Raw genomic sequence first — 15,000 nt, forward strand, 5'->3', positions numbered from 1 at the left:
ACATAATTATCAAAGTATACTTACGCAGATTTTGTGCCTATTTCCACTCTATGGAGGCCAGGTGCGGACGCAGACCCCACAATTTTATTATACCATCCCTATTTAAGTTAAAACATACTTATCAAAGTATTATTATGTACATCTATATCAAAAACACTTGTAAACGTTTTTTTAATTTTTTAATTCCATACTTTGTGGACCAGGCGCGAACGCAGACCCCACAATTTTAATGAACCACTGTTCTGCCCGATCAAACATACCCATTCCTGTGTCTGGATACACCTTCTATCATTATATGTAATCAGGTTTTTAAAATAGTCAACCATCTAGGAGCCTATTCGTGACCAGACACACACACACAGACAGACAGACATTCAGCTTTATATATATATATATATATGTTTATATATATATTTATATATATATATATATATATATACAGGGTGTCCACAAAGTCTGACTACATTATGTAGCCAGATTTTATGGGCACCCTGTATATATATATATATAATTATTACTATGATAATTTTTTTAATACCTATGGACATTAATGTTTCCTCCTTTCAGGAATCTATCAATGCAGGGAGTTATGATTATAGCTGGTTGGTAGAGTCGCACCTGGCCACAAAACAATCTGACTCTCTTAGCAAAGAACAATCTGGCTACATAATCTACACGGTGCCCACAAGGTCTGGCTACATAATGTAGTCAGACTTTGTGGTCACCCTGTATATATATATATATATATATATATATATATATATATATATATAAATCTATTTATATATATATATATATGTATATATATATACTCAAAATTAAGATGGAGTGTTTACCAGCACAACACTAAAAATATAAAATTATAACAATAGTACGCCAACTGCAGATATAGTCATTAGAAAACTTCGAATTGAACTTGTTGAACCTTGTGAAGGTTTTAAAAGTTAATAAAAAGCATAATAACGTATTCAAAAACAAATTTCATGTTGTATTGTAGGACTGAAAATAAACATTATCTTGAAACAGGTGTAAACAACTTTCATATTTTTGTTTACATTTCTTATTTGAAATAGCATTTGAAAATAATTGTAAATCGATAATATATACATCAAATGTATTTCATTCCATGAAAAAAATAAAAACTTTCCAACTACTTTCTGAGGAATACACATTCGTCTCTGACGAGTTGTTTGATAGGCTTATGCTATTCAACGAAACATGTTTAAGACAGCTGACAAGACATTGAGTTAACTTTGAAACATAAAATAAACTTATTTTGGCAGAACTGCATCAAAATTATATAAAGGCAATGAAAAGAGATCTTCCGGTTTTTGTTCAAAGACCACAAATCCGAATTCAATAATAAACCTAGTATTAGATTTATTGAACCATGTGTTTCTGATTTAGGTAATATTAGTTAAAATATTAGATAAAATTATACCCAATTTAAAATCTAAAACAGAATATAAACTTTGTATTTCTTCTAATAAAACGATAGATTGGTTCAAGAAAATTCCTAAATACCAAAACAGTAAATTTATTATGTTTGATATCAACATATCATTCTATAACTCCTAAATTATTTGAGAAAGTACTTAAATTAGCTGAAAGTGAAACAGATGGTACTAAATTAGAAATAGAGATTATAAAACTAACGAATACACCTTAATTAGATATGATAATGAATTATGGACAAGGAAGGAAAGGGAAATTTATTTTGATGTTATAATGGGTTTCCAGGCTCTGTGTCGGTAACTGACTTTGTAGGTTTGTTTATACTATGTATAAAAAGTACTGGGCGTAAATAGAAGTCTATATATATGTGACGCATTATTTTTAGTTAATTCCAGCAATCGAATTATAGAAAAGATTAGTAAGAAAATTAAAATATTTTAAAATGAAATAACGTTAGAAATAACACTAAACTGCAATTGTAAAATAGTGAATTTTTAAGATATAATTCTAAATCATAACGACAATACTTATGAACCGTATCACAAATCAAACCAAACACTGTTCTATATTAATCTAATCATTCTAAGTGTATGAAAAAAGCTATCATCCCCAGTATATAAAAAGAATATCCGAATTATCACAAAATGAGAATATATGTGATAAAAATAAGAATTATTATAATGACGCTTTAATTAGATCTGGATATCAAGGAAAAATAAATTACATAAAGGAGGTGAATAATAATATTTGAAGAACAAAGTACACAATATCATATAACATGTCAATGAAATGAAGAAGAAATGCAAAGAATAAAAAAGGTATAAAGATAATAATAAGAATAAAAAGAATGACATTATAAATGATGAAGAAGCATATAATAGTAATACTACTTAAGAATAAGAGGAATAGACACAAAAACAAGTTTGGTTTAGTCCTCCTTTAAGTGAACATATGCAAAATAATATCCGTAAAGAGTCTTACAAAATAATTGATAAGAAATCCCGTCAATAGGTAATACTATAATAGGTTTTAATAATGGTCAAATAAATAAAAAGTGAATAAATAGGATTGGATCAGGTGAACAAGATTTAGAGAGAAAATGTAGCTGTAGAATACCTAACGAATGTCCATTGGAGGGCAATTGCTTGATTTCTGAAATTGTATACAAATGTGAAGTTAAGGTGGATAATAGTAAAAAGATATACCTAGGAGGAACTGAATGTTTTTTTAACGAGGATCATGATAGAAATAATGATAGAACAAAAATACTTTTCAAAATAAGAACACAACTGCATTAGGTAATTGTGTTAGAGAACTACGTAAGAATAAAAAGATTTTGAATTAAAATGATTAATAGTATATAAAGCTAGAAAGTATAAACCGAGATGAAATCTGTGTTTACTTGAAGAATACCACATAGTGAATTCTAAAGAGGAAATTTGAACCAAAAGATAATAACCATTCCATCATTTAATTTTATCGATTTGAAAGTCAACAATAAAATAGCATAAATTAACTACTTTGATTTGCATCCAAGTATTCTCAGTTTGCGCTGACGTCACTTGTTTTAGAAGAGTATTGATTTCATTTACTCTTGAATTCATCCTTATCATTTCTTCAGAGTTTTATTTATCTGAACTGTTCTACATTTACTAACCCAATAAATTTTATCCATTCTTTTAATGTGACCATACCAACAAAGTTTCCAGTTCTGCACACATCACCCTAATACTGTCCAGATCTAAGATTTTACATGATGGATATTTGAATTAAAATGATTTATAATAGATAAAGCTAGAAAGTATAAACCGAGTAAATCAAAAAGAAAAAATTTGAAGAAATTTTAAACAAAATTAGATGTTATACAAAACTGTCTTCATAGAAATAAATTATCACGCCAAAAAACTCGATTAAAATAAATTTAAAAAAAGAAAAATCACTGAAGCTGATAAGGGTAAAATGTAAGTGTGGAAATTTAATACTAAGATTTTAAATTATTAGAGCATCAAACTAAAATGATTATAACCTAAATAGGAGAAAGAAAAGGGATTTTAATTTTAATAATTTTTTAATGGATAATAACATAGCATCCGGGTTGTTTTAATAACACGAAAATTGAGATAGATTAAAATAAATTGAAGAAAACTAAGTGAGAAGTTAAGATTGAGATTGCTATAAAGAAGATAATGCTAAGTTTAAAATTGAATAAAGATGAGTAATAAATACTAATGGCTAAATATTAAAATATTAATGCATGGAATTTCGATAACATGAAGATTATATGAATGATAAGGAAGTTGAAATATAATAAATTAAAATAAAATACTTGGATAATGTGAAGAATTGAAAAGATGAATTTAAAATATAAATTATTGGCATAAATTGATCGATAGATCGTAGAATGTAAACAAAGTTTGTACGAAACTATCGTAGATTTTGAAAGAAATAATCGAGCATATAAGTATAAACTAGAAATTACAAAGGTGGATTAGTATTTGGAAATAAATTAATTAAATTAATTGGGGAAGAAAAATAATTATTAAATTGAAAGCATACAAAAGATGAATCATTATTAAGATAGGTAATTGATTGAAATATCATTTAAAAAGTAGAAATACGAAAATGGGGTGATTAATAAGTATGAAGGCTATCGAAAAATAATAAACAAAGAGAAAATTTAAAGATGGTGGGTGGATAGGTGCAATTATTTCTTCTCTAAAAATTGGGATTGTGAATGGATTTATATATGTATAAATATTGTATTTGACCGTCTTGTCAGTAGCTGTTTTGAAATATTTTTAAATGCTATAATATTTTAAATAGTCCAAACAGTTATGAAACAATTGTAACGTATAAGAAAATACACAATATGATTTTCTCATTTTATATTTTATTGTCTTGATTTTTGCGATAATATTATATATATATATATATATATATATATATATATATATATATATATATATTATAAGCTGTATTGGACGCATCTGTTTACCCATTGACTTGGACGCATCTTAGCTCTTTCTATCCGCTCCCATCACAGTCGTCGCAGACGATTGCTGACTTTTTAACTCCGTTTCGGCTTTAAGACACGTGTAGGTCATCATCCAGAACCCAACAAACTTTTTTGACACGCTCAATTATCTATTTCTTCTTCTTTCTTTTCTTCTTCTTTCGCCTCTCTTGCCTTGTAACGTCTTAATAGTTTTAAGATTTTTAATCTAATTTATATAATTTTTGCTTTCCCCTTACTCTTATCTCCTTTCTCTTTTTTACTTTCATTTGCTTTTTAATATCCATATGTAATCATAAAAAAACATATCTTTCGTTTTTATTTATTTTAAGTTGAATCATCTGACGATATGGTCGGATGATTTTTATCCTGTCTATTGAAACAATTTGTAATGAATTAAGTTAATACACTTGAGATTGTAATAATAAAAACATATTAGGCTCTACTAACGTATTGAGCACTCTTTATCCTTAGTTTTTACCACATATACCTCTTAATATATATATATATCCCTTTCTCTTTCTCCCTATTTCTCTCTCTCTATATATATGTAATCATCCACAGACAGACTGTTTCGTTGTATCACAGCTCTCCATTGCGGCTAGACTAGCACAACTACCTTAAACCAGTTGATGATTCTAACCATTATGCCATTTGACTGTTGCTAAAATGGATATATGAAATTACGATGTTTAAACACTGTCCAAACGCCCAAGCTTTATTTGTTTGCTTTATATGCTAATGGCTGTTTGCTATTTCACTCCCCAATGTTTTAAATTCAAGATAGAGAGTATTCATAGTCATCCACTAGCAGACTGTTTCGCTCATTCACATCTCTTCAGTGCGGTTAGACCGTGTGTCTTTTGGCAGTAGATTTTCAGTTAATAAAACATTGTTAAAAATAACAGAATTTCACTGATATTTTAGTGTTAAAATTAAAATAAAAAACGTGTTGCATAATATTCATAAGGAACATTTTCGTTTAAGCATATACAATTAAAAATTAAAAATTAATATACTTAATTAGACCTTTATAATTTTTCAAATTTTCTAATGATCTTTTCTGCGTTGAAATCTATATATGTATAAAAGTGAAAGTGTCTGTCTGCGTGTGTCTGTGTGCCTGTCTGTCTGTGTACATTTCCCTATATAATAACTCTGTTAATTTTCAGTCTACAGACTCGAAATTTGATATACAGGGTACTGAGATTTGTGAAAATCTTTTAAATCCATTTTCAGCCGGAAATTTGGCTGTTAAGGAGCCAAAGTTCAACGATTTGACCATTGAGAACTCTACCAAACTCCTCCGACAATTTTGAGTCTAAACACTTGAAACTTTAGATATAGGTTCATTGGACATGGATTTAACTTAATAACTTGATTTGAGCCCAAAACAATAAAAGTTAAGGGGTCTTAATAGGGATCAAAGTTAAAAAAATTGACTGCTTTTTTTTTGCTCAACATACATCTCCAAACACCCGGGCAACGCCGGGCTGAAATACTAGTAAGAAATAAAGTTAATGTATGTTTCATATGTATCACAAAAGTTTTCGATTCTTCATCGCATCATCAGCAAGTGAAAAAAGCGAATGAACAAACAAAAAGAAACGCTGATAAAAAATAGATTTTCAAAAGTAACAGTGAAATTAGAGCTTGAAGTCAGTTAAAAGCTAACAGAACGTTTCTACACTGTTTCACAAATTACATTAACAAAATGAGTTCCGCGACGCTAGAATTAGCATGGTATTACGTCAATTTAAAAATGCTGTTACTAGTTTCATACGTATGGTTATACATTGTTGATTGTTGGGTTTTAATAAAGTTAGCTTCGAATATTTTAAATAAAAATTCTTATTAATTTAATTTTTTTTTTCATTAATATATACTAAAAGTTTTAAATTTGGCATTTACAAGTTGTTAATCTCCTTAATTCCTATGGTAATTGTTTAATAACCCGGAAGTAAAGGTTTATTTGGCAAGGTGGCTTTATGGTTGGGTTCAAATCTCCCGACCGGTAGGAATTGTCACCTCCTATACTGATGGTTGCGTAAACATGAAACACTAGTGTCTGTAGATACAAAGAATAAGTATATGTGCATATATGTGTTTGGGGAAAATTCCTTTGCGCGATTATATTTCGCTCTTTGATTATACCGACCCTTTTTCTTTAGAAGCACTTGTGAAACATGACATAGCATATATAAATGAATATATAAACCTATTAGTAGAAGAATACCCGTCACGGGATGAGTATTGAAAGCAATAAATTTGGTATAAATTAAAACAAGCTTGCTTCAGTTGCCATGTAGGAAAAGCTCGTAGAAATTTACACAAAAGAGGACACAGTAGCCTAGCACCTGTTCAAATTCGCCTTGAATTGCTGTGTTGTTGGCGGATTTACTACACCTGAAAATTCATTCAAAAATCTATCGACTCTGATTGAGAAAGCCTTCATTTCTTTGGTTCTATTGAAATCGGCGTTAAAACAGTTTTAATAATGCCTTCGCAGACCTTTTACTGACGCAGTCTTGAGGGAGATCGCAATGGCAATTGAGAAGATTGTAGACCAAATAAACGTGTAATTTTCAGCTTTTATATGAAGTCTTTTATACCACTTTTATGCTTGCCAACGAAGATTCAAATAAAATACAATGATACTAAACTGTATGTCTTGAATACTTATTCTAATTTGTATCAAAGTCATTACAATTCTAAATTATACTCTAGTTTTAAGGTTATGGAGCGTTAAAAAGAAATTGGAATGCGGTCTTAAAGGATGGAAAGTTGAAGGAGTAGATCGTTTTATATTAGTTGTTTTTATTTTATTTCATTTTGCGCTGAAATTCCTTAACTGTTATCTGTTCTGCAGTTTATACGCGGAATGTTATGCTTTCTATAATTTAGGTTGTTTACAATAAAATTACAAAACGGGATACCTTGCCAGATTAGATGAATTCTTGTTTTGAAGTCCGGTACGACCAACGGGCTAAAAGAAAGATAAACTGTAACATATTTAAATGGTCAATTGAGGAGAGAAATATATTCTTGACTTCTTTACTAAGTCAACGTTTGAGAGCTAAATGAATGGAATATTAAAATATCTTTGTATCTCGTGTGGAGATCAAGTGTTTGTCCTAGGAAGAGGGGTTGATTGCTACGAACTTAAATTGAAGTAAAATGAAATTAAAAAGGGAGGTATGCACACACACACATATCTATATATAGAGAGAGAAAGAAAGAGAAAGAGAGAGAGAGAGAGAGAGAGAGAGAGAGAGGGGATGCTCATACTCGCATACATGCACGATCACAGAAGCATTTGCGCATCTATACAAAGTCAGCATTATAACTTACACGTGTATATACGCGTAGATACACATACATGGTATACACGTATGCACATGTACAAATATGCACACACAAACACACACATACACGCACACATGCACACACGAACACATACACACACATACGAATTTGTCATCAATATTTCGAATCTTTCATTTCTTTCCCGCCCCGAGTCTAACAATTCTGCCTATGATGTTTTTTTTTTCATCATAAAAATTCAAAATGGCCGCCAGCGACTCTTAACATTTTAACGCAAGTCTCCTTTTTTTTTCTCACATTTTCTACCACTTTTTGACCTCTTGTTTTCACGTTTTTTTTTACGTTCTTCATTCTTCACTCTTTCCTTTGGATCTTATTTTAATAGTTCAATCGTTTCATTTTTTTTTGTTATTTTGGCGTAGGGGTCTCCCTTTTTTATCTGTTTGTTTTGCCCCCTTTCTTTCGATTTCTTGTTTCTCGTTCGGATCTTGTTATCGGTGCGACTCATGACCTTTTCTCTCAAAATTATTTAGACTCATTAATTATTTTTCCGCTTATTTTGGTCTGAATCATCCCTTCCTGCTCATACCCCAGCGTCGCCTTTTTTTTTTTCTTTTTTAAAATTTCCATCTTTGGCTATTATTCCAAAGTTAACGAAGAAAACATCCTCACACACCCTCTTCTCTTAATATTCGTTAAATAAACAGAACGTTAAAGAGAGAAGAACAGAAGTCTTTTATATTTGAATTTATTTGCGTTTCTTTTTTATTTTTATATGCTACATTCCTTCGTTCTTTCTTTTTTTTTCTCCCTGTCGTATTTCTTTCTTTCTTATTTATTCTTCGTTCTTTGTTGCCTTTCTTATTGCTCATCCTCTTTCTTACTGTTTTCTTTATTCTTATGACTTATTTTCCTTTCAGACTTTTTTCGTTCTGTCTTTCTCGATTTTTTTCTAATCGTTCTATCTATCTATCTATCTATCTATCTATCTATCATTTCTTCGAATTTTCCATTTATATATATATGTATGTATATATACATACATACATGCATACATATATATATATATGTGTATGTATATAACTACTTAATTTACTCACATAAAATTAATATACGAAAGTATAGATTTATGCGTAAACTTTAAGTATTTACTTCAAAAGTGCTCAGTACGTAGGTAGAGCTAATTAGTAATTTATAAAATATATATGGCGATTAAGCTACACTGAATATTCCGCGTTTCCTCCACTCTAGGACTCTTCAGGCTTATGCGCATAAGCCTGAAGAGTCCTAGAGTGGATGAAACGCAGAATATTCAGTGTAGCTTAATCGCCATATATATATTTTATAAATTTATATATATATATATATATATATATATATATATATATATATATATATATATATATATATTCTATTTTTTTATTCAATCTCCACGCCAAACAAGGCAAGTGCCATTTGGAAGTAGGAGGCTACTATCGGGGACAATTTGCGGGGGCATTATGAAGGGAGATGAGTAGAAAGATGTTTGTTCACATTACACTTGAACTTCTGCATATCAGTACAGTTGGCAAAGCAGTATCCCGGAAGGGAGTTCCAAAGACTTACAGTTATGGGGAAGAAACTATTGGAGTAAAAGGCTTTCTTACACCTTGGGATCTCTACTGTAAAGGGGTTGGACTTGTCGGGTTTGTCGGGGGTAGTCACGCCGAGGAGGGACAAGTGCTTGCAGTTCGCCAGAGCAGCCACCATTAAAGTATTTGTAGAACAGGCAGAGGGATGCAACATTTCGTCGATGGGACAGAGGCTGAAGCTTAGATGACAGTTTAGGACCTATCAGGTTGGTGACTCTCTTTTGAACCCATTCCAGGAGTGAGAGACTGAGCAGCAAATGTGATAGTAATACTCTACTCCATACATGGGCGAATGGTAGCCTTATAGAGGTACAGGATACTTTCAGGCGTAAGTAATTTTTCTGGCACGTTAAAGAGAGCCCACCTTCTTTGCAGCAGCCTTGGCAATGCTCTCAATGTATATATTCCAGTTCATGTTCCTTGTAAACGTTAGGCCGATGAGTTTAAAGGAAGTACTTTCGGGCAGTGTATTCTTAGACATTGTTATTGGTGGTAGGAAAGGTTTCTTGTAGTTATTGAAGGAAACAAGCTTAGTCTTATTTAAAAAGAAAATACAACTTTGTTATATTGGTCGTGGAATTGCATTCATCTGCAAAAGATCTAGCTAATTTGTATATGCTTTTAAACATTCATTTTAATTAATTCCCTATTAGTTTTTCAGGTTTCTTATGTGATGATCATCTTTAGTTAACTATTACTTAAAATTATATTCATGCTGATATTCTACATGATTCAAACGTGCGTAATATTTGCGTAAAAAGGTTATAGTAAACACAAACCACTTTCTCTCTCTATATATATTATGTATGTGTGTGTGTGTGTGTGTATATATATATATATATATATATATATATATATATATATATATATATATATATTTGTTAAAATATATTGCCTACCAAATCCTCAGTCAGTTTTTAATCTACAGACATGAAACTTAATATACATGGTATTCGAACCCATGCGAAACTTTATATTTTGGTTTTAGCTGAGTAAAATCAGTGCAAAAGTATGAAAAAGAAAAAAATGCAATTTGCCAGGTGAAGATCAAACAACGGGTTTATGAATATGCATACCTAACGTAATATTGCATACTGAGTGTTATTTTTGAAGTACCAAATATGAGACTATGTTTCGTTGTTCTTATTTAGATGACGACATATATTTGTTGTTGTTCATGTTGTAAGAGTCTTAGTGTGTTCATGTGTGTGATAATATTGTGGGATGCTAGACATTATATATATTCATTGTGATTGTTCATATTGTTGAGAGATGGAGACATGTTTGTGGAGATAGCATATTGGAGACATAAACAGGTATATATAAAGAGAGAGACAGTTCTGCCTGTAATTCAATGAGAGGCGATTTATGAATATCTTGATAGATAGACCGAGAGTGCGTTTAACATTTACGTTTTGACAGTTGTACATTTTTATAAACACAAACCTCATATTAATACAATTTCACTTTACCTTTGTTTTGGTGATGATGATTTTCACAAAGTTCTTATAACATAAATGGACAATACCTTTTCTGTTGAATAACAAAACGAAGACGCAGATACAAAACCACATGATGATGCGTTTATTTCTCCTTCGACCGGTCGGACATGATTTTGTATTTCAGGGATTCAAAGTTGTTACATGGTTATATCTAAGCCCTCTCGCTTCCAGAGTGTGCCTTGACTCAGTCTGAACCTCTCTGCTTCTCTGATCTGACTGATCTCGCTTCTCTAACTGACTGATTCTGATTCTGACTCATCTAACTAACTTCATAACTCATGATATCACTGCATGACCCACGTGCATATGAAAACACATGGCACGACATGCCTCCGTGTTTAAGCATTCTTACACATGGCACGACATGCTTCCGTGTTTAAGCATTCTTACAAAGTCGACCCTCTAACCTAATTTTCGTAACCCACTTTACAAATAACATTTTCCATTGTCCGTTTTTAAATTCCTTATTTTAATTTTCATTTTTATAACAGAAACAAAATTCATCATTACATTCCTTTTTCAATAAATAGATATCTAACTATTTTGTGTGAGCTAAACAATGGAAATTCCACATTCCTTAGTTTCAATAACATTCTGTATTTATTTTAACTTATGATTGGAATTCTCAATTCCAAGTCTAGCTTCGCAAGTTCGAATCCTTGACTCTCCTATTTTATATTTACATTTAATTAATTCCCTATTTTTTTACTTACATGAAAAGGGGACAGCCCTTATCATGTAACAGTCATAGCTATTTGTTCATGTTTTAATTTTTAGCCCTGCAGAAAACATGCTTTCATAGCTCAGGCATTAACGTCAATTAACGTAAATCGTAAGCTAAACGTTTTGGTTTCGATTCTCGGTGATGGCGCACGAGCCATTGTTTTTAATCTTTACTATATATTTTGTCAATATAATCTATATAATTATAAAACTGAAATAAACCTTGTAACGGGTGTTGTAACCAACATCCGGTTTACGATTTCCGGTTGCGTATGCGTACATAAGCATAAACCCATCACAGCGTAAGCAAATAAACACAAATCGCTACTTTTGCAGAATTTGACCTTTCTTAAAAAAACATTTATACATTTTCTTCTACACTACCAACATAAATAAATAACCCCGAAAATGTGTTTTCTTTAATTTGCGTTACAAATAAATAATCAATGCGACAATAAAACGCATTGTTTTACTGTGTACGTGTTCAGCGTCCCAATTGTTTTTTTTTTCGCGTTTTAATTAAAAGATATATCAAAATTTGAATTTAACTTTAAGTATTATGGTATCTATTCAGTGCACATATACCTATAAGTATGGCAAACCACTTATAATTCAATGGCTTTAAGTCTTTTTTTTTTCCAAAATAAACAGTTATAAGCAGAACAACTCATAGAAATCTATCTGTATTCTTTTTTCATTTTAATATACTTTCATAGAAATGTTTCTCTTATGTCACAAAAAAACTATTTTCTTTACGTCACAAGTGTCACGTCCATACATTAATTCCTTAGCTAAAATAAAATACTGACCCAACGGGTAGTTTAGTATAATAATAAATACAAAATCTGCATTAATCAAAATATCATATTTAAGCGTATTTTACGATTCAATGGCTTTAAGTCTTTTTTTTTTAAATAAAATACTGACCCAACGGTCACGGGTAGTTTAGTATAATCTGCATTAATCAAGATATCATATTTAAGCGTATTTTACGATTGGGCACTGCCGGGCGGGCGGCCTGCTAGTATATTTGTTTTTAAACGATTGTAATTTAAACGATTAGATCGTACGAAAAACGCTCTTTAAAATGATATATAAAGTAAAGGTATTATAATGAAAACTTATTTGAAAATACATCATTTGTAATCAAAATTAAAAATTCCGTCAGAACTTTCTTCTCAACCTAATATAAGTTCTGGCCGAATTTTAAATTTTGATTTCAAATTATATATTTTCAAATAAGTTTTCGTTATAATACCATTAATTTATATATCATTTGAAATAGCGTTTGTCGTACGATCTAATCGTTTAAATTACAATCGTTTTAAAACAATTATCTTCTCTTTTCAGATCGTTGAATACAAGATGGAAAAAAGCAAATTCGCACAATTTTCTCATTTCAATTCAAGCTAGGCCGAAAAGCTGCTGAAATAGCTCACGATATCAACGGATCATTTGGCGCAGGAACAACTGCTGAACGCACAGCACAATAGTGGTTTAAAAATCTCAGCTCAGTTGTTAGACACCGACGAAACCTCACAACACTTCATGAAACCAAAGTTGCGCCAAAAGAAGGTCATGCTGACTTTTTTTTAAGTCTATTTTAATCCATTACAGTATTTTGAATACAGGCGAAACTATTACGGCAGATAATTACTGTAACAAATGGATGAAATGCATCAGAAACTTTGACAACAACACCCAGCATTAGTCAACAAAAAAGGCCTAATTCTCCTTCACGACACTGCCCATTCGCATATTGCTAAACCGACTCTACAGAAGTTGAAGGAATTGAGCTACGAAACGTAAAAATCTTGCGTTCTGGTAACGATGAAGTCGCTAAAGGCGTTTTTAATATCGCTTAGATTTTTTGGAGCATTGCTCATGCAGAACGTTGTCGAGATACTTGAAAAAGTGGCAGTCGGAAAGTGAGAGGTCTGAAGAGTATGGCGGATGAAGCAGAGTTTCGTAGCTCAATTCCTTCAACTTCTGTAGAGTCGGTTTAGCAATATGCGAATGGGCAGTGTCGTGGAGGAGAATTAGGCCTTTTTTGTTGACTAATGCTGGGTGTTGTTGTCAAAGCGACCCAAATCCAATCATTTGAGGCTCCTAGCCTCGCTCTGCGACTTTTAGCTTTGAAGGAGATAGAGTTTGAGAATATGGAGACAGAAAGACGTATAGCTTTTTATATTATTATTATTATTATTATTATTATTATTATTATTATTATTATTATTATTATTATTATTATTATTATTTTGGCTCACATGGAGCTTTCATACAAGTCAACAAACGATCTGATTGGAAACCTGTGGTGTTCTCTGGAAGCTGAGTGACAACAAGTCTCCCCAGACGTCCAGCTCTCCACCTCCTTCGATAGCATTTGCAAATAAATTTGCATCATCGCAACAGCCGCTTACCATTGATTTCTCGCCGGCAGTGGCCATTGGTTTATACTGGAATTTGAGTGGCACTAAGCCTCCCCAAAGTCCCAGTTCTCTTTACGCTTGTCCAACCGAGGTCTGACTGGCGCTCTCTTCTCTGTCTTTCAGTCCTTATTGACCCTTCTCAGCTCTTTGGTGTCAATTTTTAATTGGGAGGAGCGGTCGTAAAACTATGAGGGGGATGCATGATGGAGGTGTAGAACTTGTAGACATGCAGCTTCGGTGTTCTTCATTTCCTGTAACGCTTATTCGTTATATTGTCTTCTTGTATTATTCTCCGCATTCAAGGGTTTTCCTTAATATTTCAGTTGTTTTCATTATCGGTAGTCGTTGCCCCTTTGCAGTTATTCCTCTGATTCCAATGTCTGATATTCTTCTTCTTCTTCTTCTTCTTCTTCTTCTTCTTCTTCTTCTTCTTCTTCTTCTTCTTCTTCTTCTTCTTCTTCTTCTTATTATTATTATTATTATTATAACTATTATTAATATTATTACTATTATTATTAGTATTATTACTATTATTACTATTATTATTATTATTATTACTATTATTAATATTATTACTATTATAATTATCATTATTAGTATTATCCCTATTATTATCATCATTATTACTATTATTACTATTATTACTATTATTATTATTATTATTACTATTATTACTATTATTAATATTATAACTATTATTATTATTATCATTATTATTATTACTATTATTACTATTATTATTAATATTATTACTATTATTATTATCATTATTACTATTATTACTATTATTACTATCATTATTATTACTATTATTATCATTATTATTACTATTATTACTATTACTATTATTACTATTATTACTATTATTAGTATTATTACTGTTATTATTATAATTATTATTACTATTATTATTATCATTATTA

This window comes from Euprymna scolopes, chromosome 40 (assembly GCF_053919585.1).
Source record: "Euprymna scolopes isolate OS-2025 chromosome 40, ASM5391958v1, whole genome shotgun sequence".
NCBI lineage: Eukaryota > Metazoa > Mollusca > Cephalopoda > Sepiida > Sepiolidae > Euprymna > Euprymna scolopes.